The sequence below is a fragment of the Paramisgurnus dabryanus genome, chromosome 22, assembly GCF_030506205.2.
Source record: "Paramisgurnus dabryanus chromosome 22, PD_genome_1.1, whole genome shotgun sequence".
Classification (NCBI taxonomy): Eukaryota; Metazoa; Chordata; class Actinopteri; order Cypriniformes; family Cobitidae; genus Paramisgurnus; species Paramisgurnus dabryanus.
In genome coordinates, this window is record NC_133358.1 from 19,843,093 (window position 1) to 19,851,384 (window position 8,292).

The following is an 8,292-nucleotide window of genomic DNA, read 5'->3' on the forward strand; positions in this document are numbered from 1 at the left end:
AATATTGTGCATATTAAACAGATTAAAAGACAACAGATTAATGGACGCTTCTTTGATTTTGAGGTTGCATGCAAAATCCATTTGGCTTAAAAAAACCAAGGGGGCATGTGCCCCCTCAGTTTGAATGGGCATGACGACTCTGGGCTTTATTAACTCTTTCCCCGCCATTGATGAGATATCTCGTCATTATCCACCAGGTGGCGCTCTTCCGCAACTTATAAAAACCGGAAGTATTGCCCTAGGGCAAACAGCTGTATGTCCGTGTATGTTTTAAAGATTGCTCTGCATCTGATCTCTATGAAAAGTCCTTCACAAAAATGGAATTATCTCAGCTTTTTGCTCAAAATTTGGTGTTTTTGATGAAACCTACACATATTTGAGAGGTGATAAAAACCGAACACATGAAGGTAGGATGAAACTGATTTTTTTGTTTGAAAGCAGAGGGTCTGTTCTTTTATTTCTTATATTGTATGTTTATATATTTAAAAAGGAGCATTTTCTGGAAGGCATTAAACTTTTGTGAAAATCATAAAAAATTCTGGCGGTGAAAGAGTTAAGGGCAAAATTAGGTTTAACAAGTCCATTTACAACCATAGGATTTGCCCTTGGGTCTTTTATTACCTTATTTGAAAGGGTCATGAATAATAATGTTGAGCTGTGCTCCGATTGGCTGTTTCTCAGAGCAGTTCAGTTCAGTAGCTATGTTTTTTTTGTGTCTGAATCAGGAAATGGACGTTTCTGAGTGGTGTGTGTTTTATAGCATGGGCCTGCAAAACGTAACTGTAACGTTAATAGTAAAACTTCCGCCTAAAATGCTAGCATATAGCATTAACTAGCATATAGCGCTAACTCAGCAGTCGCAACTTTGTTTTTAGCATTGTAACAACATTGTAATTAATTTAATGTGTAAGTTAATGTTGGGGCGTACATCTCGACTACAACGTCACAGTCGGTGTTATGTTGATATTGGCCTGTTTTTTGCATGCACAAGGTTTACAGAAGAGGAGGAAACAATCGTGCTTGACGTAGTCCTGACTTAATCTAAACTCAGTGTTTTCTTGGTACACATGTAAAGTCACCAAAAAGTTAAACTCATTATGGACACCTGGGCAATTTCCCATTTAAAAGAAACACCCAACACCCGCATATACCCTTACTAGAACCGAGAGAGACAGAGAGAGAGAGAGAAATGAGGGCTAGAAAAGAAAGCAGTAAAGCAGGAATTTAAAGAATCTGACTTATTCATGCTGTATACGCATTTGCACCAAATAATTCACAGAATCTGGCGAAAGGCAGCAGGAAGGGAGACTTTGTTCAAAAAGTTCAGGCCAGCTGTGTTGTGTGTACCACCCCATGCTTGACCCTTTGAACTGCTGCTCACTGCAAAAATTCACATGGTGAAAACCGCACAGGACAATAGGAGGACATAATAAATACCACAATTCACATTGTTTCCACCATATCGCCACACTACTTGTGAAGCCACATGTGCAGAATAAAGACTCTGCGTGTGTGTGAGAAAAGAGCGATTTACAGTAAGACATAGTTGACTAAGAGTGCAAGCTTAGGTCAGTAAATATGTGTGTGTGAGAGAATAAAGCCTCACTGTAAACACAGGATTACTCAGTGTGCTCTGGGCTGCAGCTGGGACTGATACACTTCACTGCTTTGGTTGTCGCAGCAACTCGGTGCACGGCACGGGCACGCAGAGGGCTCAATGCCAGGTACAGGGGGATGTTGGCATCGGTCAGCGGTTCTTCCAGCTGGCACTGCCAGGAACTCGGATACCCTGCATGGCAAAGCCAACTTGATTCAAGCACCATCTTAACTCATGTGCTAAATCTTTAACCCATCCAAACTACTGTGGTCATTACAATATATAGATGGCTTACAAAGAAGCAATGTTTTAATATTCCTCACGCGTTCTGGTTTGGAGTTTGCTGTACACCCACTAAAATCTCTGCAATTAAGACAAAATCACCTAATACAGACTTCGTTTAAAATGAAATATTAATAACCATTTATTGTAAAAAAAAAAAAAAACTGTGCTCTTTTACTTCTAGCTTCAATATTATTCCTTCTTGTAAATATTGCTTTGTGTACTATGCTTATTGGTGCCCCTAATGCACAATGTTGAATGCAACCAAAGCTTAGTTAAACCAAAAATCCTTTAATGATTCATGGAGGAAAAATTCAGCTTAACATGATATCATATTCTTAATTTATGGACGTGTCTGCATGCCTGAACAACAGCTCTTTGTCTCTGCTTTGAAATGAAGTAGTTTTGAGAATGACTCTCTGCCGCCCCCTATTGCTCATTACTGCAACCATAAATAATGCAGGACTGTGTCCCAGTTATCATGACCTCGTCATGATTGCAGATAACACTGTTTTCAGCAGTTGTGCTCGTTTTCAGAAAATATGGTTTATGCGATAAATGACAGAAACTAAAATAACTCAATAGTTACTAAATAACTGTTGAGTATCCTCAAGTATCCTTAAAGGAATAGTCTACCCTTTTGCCATATTAAACTATGTTATTACCTCAACTTAGACGAATTAATACATACCTATCTTTTTTCAATGCGTGCACTGTACAGCGCGTCGTGAATGTGTTAGCATTTAGCCTAGCCCCATTCATTCCTATGGTACCAAACAGGGAAGCCACCAACCACTTCCGTGTTTTCCCTATTTAAAGACTGTTACATGAGAAGTTATACTAGTAAGTATGGTGCCACAAAATAAAACTTTTTTTTGGTACCATAGGAATGAATGGGGCTAGGCTAAATGCTAACACATTCATAACGCGCTGTACAGTGCACGCATTGAAAAAAGATGGTTATGTATTAATTCGTCTAGGTTGAGGTAATAACATAGTTTAATATGGCAAAAGAGTAGACTATTTCTTTAAAGTGTAGATTCTTTAAATAAGCAATGTATTTCTGAATCAATAAATTGATCAATTGAACTATGGTTTCAGCAGTAACAACATAAACAAACGGCTTTCGTGGAAGAAATGTAAGTAGTAAATATGAGGGACATACTGTCAAAATGATTGATGGTGCCCTTTGACCTCAGGGGAGGGGCTAACCTTTGACCTCTGAGGGAGGGGCTGACCTTTTGACCTGCGAGGGAGGGGTGACCTTTGACCGGACCACCCACGTCGTGAACTTTTGACCGGACCTCCCACGTCGTGAACTTTTGACCGGACCTCCCACGTCGTGAACTTTTGACCGGACCTCCCACGTCGTGAACTTTTGAACCAACCGCCCACGTAGCATTGAACTTTTAACCGGACCGCCCACGTTGCGTTGAACTTTTAACCGGTACGCCCACGTCACGTTGACATGTTTACGTCCGGGGTTATCTCCGGGACGCGTTAAATCATGTCCTCCTACGATAAAACAATAAAAACAGTGTTTACACAAGTGGTCTTCATTAAAACACATTCCATGCTCCCATCATAATTTATATAACGTGGGGCCCAATATGTATAATAAAAGCCAGGAAAATCACAGTTACGAAAATCACAAACATGGATAGGCCATGTGGCTCGCACGGTACTCCGGTGAGTGAATGGAAAAATAGCGTAAAAAACTTTAACTTTTAACATGCGCCATTTTGGAATGCGTGACATCATTATAAGCTGCCTCTCTACAAATTATTTTGATCAGGGGATGAATAGTTTCATTAAATACAATTTTTTGGTAAACGGATCAAAGAAATTAAGTGTTCTTTCTTTTCTTTAAAAAGCCATACCGGTTTCTTAAGCTATATTTATGGTGAAAATAAACTGTAATTAAATAAATTAAGACTAGAAAATATGTTTAAATTTAACTTCCTCTAAAATTCTTAGCACTAAGCACGGATTCGACTGATTAAAAAACCATTTCAATAGTACCAACAGAATAAAAAAGGTTTCTCACAGCAGCAGATGAAATACAATCTAAAAGAATAAAGAACAATGAATTCTGTCAAGATGAACATTTTGTAGGATTTTCTCTAGAGAGTAAAAATGTATGTGTAATTTTTAAATGTCCTATTCTGCATTTTGTATAGATGACCTGTTTTTCAAAACAGAAATTATGTTTTTTTTTTCAAATAAACTGTTCAATACAAAGATATGGTCTTCTGCCACTTACACAGATCGTAGTCCTTAAAGTTGCATTCCTGAGAGATGCTTCCACTCCGAATCGTAAATCGTTATGGCAGTGCCCGGGTGAGGACCGAGATATTTTGTTTTTTAACTCGTAAAGCATGTCCAGTCCTCCTGCGATAGCAGGACTGTGTTTATACAAGGGGCCTGCATTAATGCAGATTGCGTTGCTTTCATCATACTAATAAGTACAGCATAAGTAAAGACAAAAAGACACATATTACAAAACATTACCAGTCTAAAAACTGAGACTTTTAACTTTAGGTTATTAGTATATTAGGTTTAGTATAGTTTTCAGACTTTCAGAAAGAACTCATCAACTTAAAGAATAAAGCACTTATCAATTACATTTATTTTAATCTCAAAAACTCAAATTTTCGTCTAGTATTTATTATTGCACCTGAAATACAAGTACCTGAGACATGCTCACACTCCTTAGCCAAAACACTAAAATGTTTAGTGCTTTTGTATTTAATATAATATTTAATAATATTTGACAAATTACTCCATACAAGACAATCAAATTATATACATTCAATGAACACAACATACAAAGTCTAACTTCATCACATGCTTTGATGCACTCATTTCTCTGTCTCTGTTGTTCTCAGTTATCAGCTGTCGGCTATGTAAACTGTGTTTTTTATATTGTGTATTAAACTCACACTACTCTTTACCCAGAATAACATGTACTTCTTCCGTGGTGACAAAGCGAGGTACATGATTTCTTCAATTTATATAAACACAAGTAAACTTTTTATTGTAAAATAATCAAATAAAATAGTAAGTCTAAAGACATAGGCTAACTGATGATCCTTACATATGAAATACCCGCACAAAATCATCTAGGTATATTCTTAAAGCGACGTTGGTTTTATTAAACCATAATATAAGAATAATAAATCAGTATATACTATAAAGATTCACTTTGCTATCATTTCCAACTAATGTTGATTTATTGTGTTGTACTCAAAACATCTGAACTTCAGTCAGCTTTTTGGGGGGCTGAGCATTAATTTACTTTTTAAAGATTCCAACATCTAGTTGATTTTTAATCCTTACCTATACATGTTGCTTGGCTCACTGTAAACCCGGCATGCTTTCCGTTATGTTTACCTTTAAATGACAGAGAATATAATAGCAAAAACAAAACAAAAAATGTCATCACAGAAAACAGTAACAAACCATCTGGTAAATCGAGTGTTGTAGAACAACGAGTGAAATCTATGTGTTAGTTCAGATTAAAAATACCTCGCTTTATTATATACAGCTCCACAAGGCAAAACAAAGATCTCACGTAGTCCATCATGTTACACCGGCAGTTTGATTATTGTGACCACCGTGTCCTTTAGTGCACTAGGGGCATTATGGGAAATGTAGTCATTTTCACAAGGCGAATCGAACGGTGTATATGTTATAGGTGCATTGTGTTACTTTTAAAAAAGACAAAAATGCTAAATAATATACATAACTATATTATCAGTGGTGTATAAGGACCTTACATAATGAACTGAATTGTTTCTATTACCTAAGAACGAGCCATTTTTATCTCCATACACCGCGGGTCCCCTTATACGGAAGTCACAGTCATATCTCTACAGTAGCCCTAAACGTACAAACTGCTCTAAAGAGCGCGTTTCTTCCCTACGTTGTCTCAGAAGATGACATGTTTGTCGTGCGACAGCTACCATATGGGTTTTAAAATTGAAGAGTGAGTTGTCTGTGGCAATTCACAATCTCACCACTAGATACCGCTAAATTCTACACACACCACCTTTATCTGGCTACTGTTTCCAAGATGCATTACGATCTAAGCCATCGCACTGGGAGAGAGAGTACATAGTGAGACATATTATTTACCATTTTATTTGTTGTTGTTGTTGACACAATTTAATGTAAAGTGGAAGATCTTATTAATTTATAAAAAATAACAGCTTAAAGATAACTATTAGGGCTGAAACTAAAAACCCTCATATTAGCTGTGTACATTATGAAACTGATTTTATTTCACCTGTTTTACAAGTTAAGAAAAATTTAAGCGTTCCACATAAGAAGCAAGAATTCCTTTTCCTATGGGTGCATAGAGCGGAGAGGATGATATAGAAAATACTGGAAAAAGACCTTTCCCACTGACACTTTAATATTCTATAGCTTCATAACTCACACCGATGACTATGTGATGAGGGGCGTGTGAATTGCTGTGTTTAGAGGGGACGGGTCAGGATTTTTAGGTTACAAATCAGAGCCTGAAACTAAGAGCTCTCACACCTCAGATACGACGCTCTGGCATGTTCATTTAGCGGCAAATTTGAAGGCTACTTTCAGGAATTCTCCATTAAATTGTTTAAAGCAAAGTTTTTAACACGGCATAGCTGAACTGTGCAGGATTCAAGGAGTTGCAGACGCTGTTTTTGAGGACGGTGCAAGCACGACCGGAAGCTTAACAAAATCAGGGAGAGACTTGTGGACGTACATTGTGTAAAGTTGTCTACGACGCTGCGGATTCTTGAAAGGAGAGAACAAATGTCACTTGAGCGTGATCACAAACGCAAGATGCCGTACGCGCGCGGTCCTCCAGTTTTTAAAGAAATGCTTTCAGAACACTGCAGGAGTGAGCTTGTTAATCTTTTTTATGCTGTAATATCTGCAAATGCTGATGTGTGCTTGCCGCAAAATTACTGCGAAACTGATGCCGTGCGCGTAACCAACCTCAAGAAAAAAACAGATGTCGTGAAAAGTCTGGACAAATCTTTTGATAAGATGGTTCAAGTGTCTGTTAACGCCGATGAACCGATCAATGTGTTCATCAAAAAAGCCCTAGATGCTATGTATGAATGTGATGATGAGGAGGAGTTTGACATTGCTAACATCCTCCTCATGTCTGCATATGTAATAGATGTATGTGTTGCAGTAGCGACAAAGAAGGACCAAATCAATGTGCGTGAAATTGTTGAAATTGCTGCTGACTTTCTGATCGACAAGGGTCTTGGCACATGCATACACTTTCTATTGTATCTAGACAACATCATAACCTTTGATGATGCTTGAAAACAATGCGAGTTCTTGGGACACCTCGTACACCTGAAAACACATTCGCTTTTTTTCACAACCTAATTTTAAACATTTGAACAAGGTCTTTTAATTTTTCTTCACCTTCTTTCCATCTATAGGCTGTTTATTTGATAAGTACTGGTTTCAGCTTTTAGAAAGTTCGTGATAAACGTTTGTGTGTAATGTTCCCGCTTCATTCGGTCATTTGGACATGTAGACATCTTGTTCATAAAAAGTGTGACACTTGTTATGTTATGTAAAAATAAAAGTGACTTGCATCAGTATGAAAAGCTAAATCCCCATTTATGACCTGACACAAATTTGATGATTGTGTTATTTAGTGATTTTTACATAGACACGTCAGTTACTTTGCATAAACTATATAACTCTATGAAACTTGTGCTTCAATAACTGAATCACCATTTCAAAACTTATCAGGACCATTTTAAGCACATTACAACATACATTCATTTATTTACCATTCGTAAAACATGCGTAGTTGCAACACTACCATTCAGTTAGACTTTACATTTCTAGACTGTGTTTTTTCTCAAAGGTTGCTTATATTTACAGACAACACACTACACCCAAGTGTATCTTAACAATGGCAAACAGGAATAACAACGTTTGCAAACAAGTGTAGTTAAGCACTTTGATTTTTGACATAATTTACAGAAAGCAACAGTGAATCATCAAAACGTTGCTAGTTTTTAAGTTTCCGAAAGTATACATTTTTTACTTATCACACTGGTCCTCGCAAACAAACCAGGAACGTTATTCATCTGAACACTTTCACCAAACCTATGTCTTTGCTGTTTTTATTTCAGGTGTTTGTTGAAGTATTTTGGCACAACTGTTTATTCCAATCTTTAATCAGCCATACATGACAAAAGTTTTTTTGTTTTTGTTTATTTTAGTTTAACTCATCACACTAATTTATGCAAACAGAAATTGTCAGATTTCACGTTTTCAGGATTCAAGTGCACAACACATTGCGATTACTGTCTCAACTCGTTCTCTGATTTATCTAGAATATCTACAAAGTAACGATTGTTAAGATCTTCATGCACAGGGCTTACCCACAG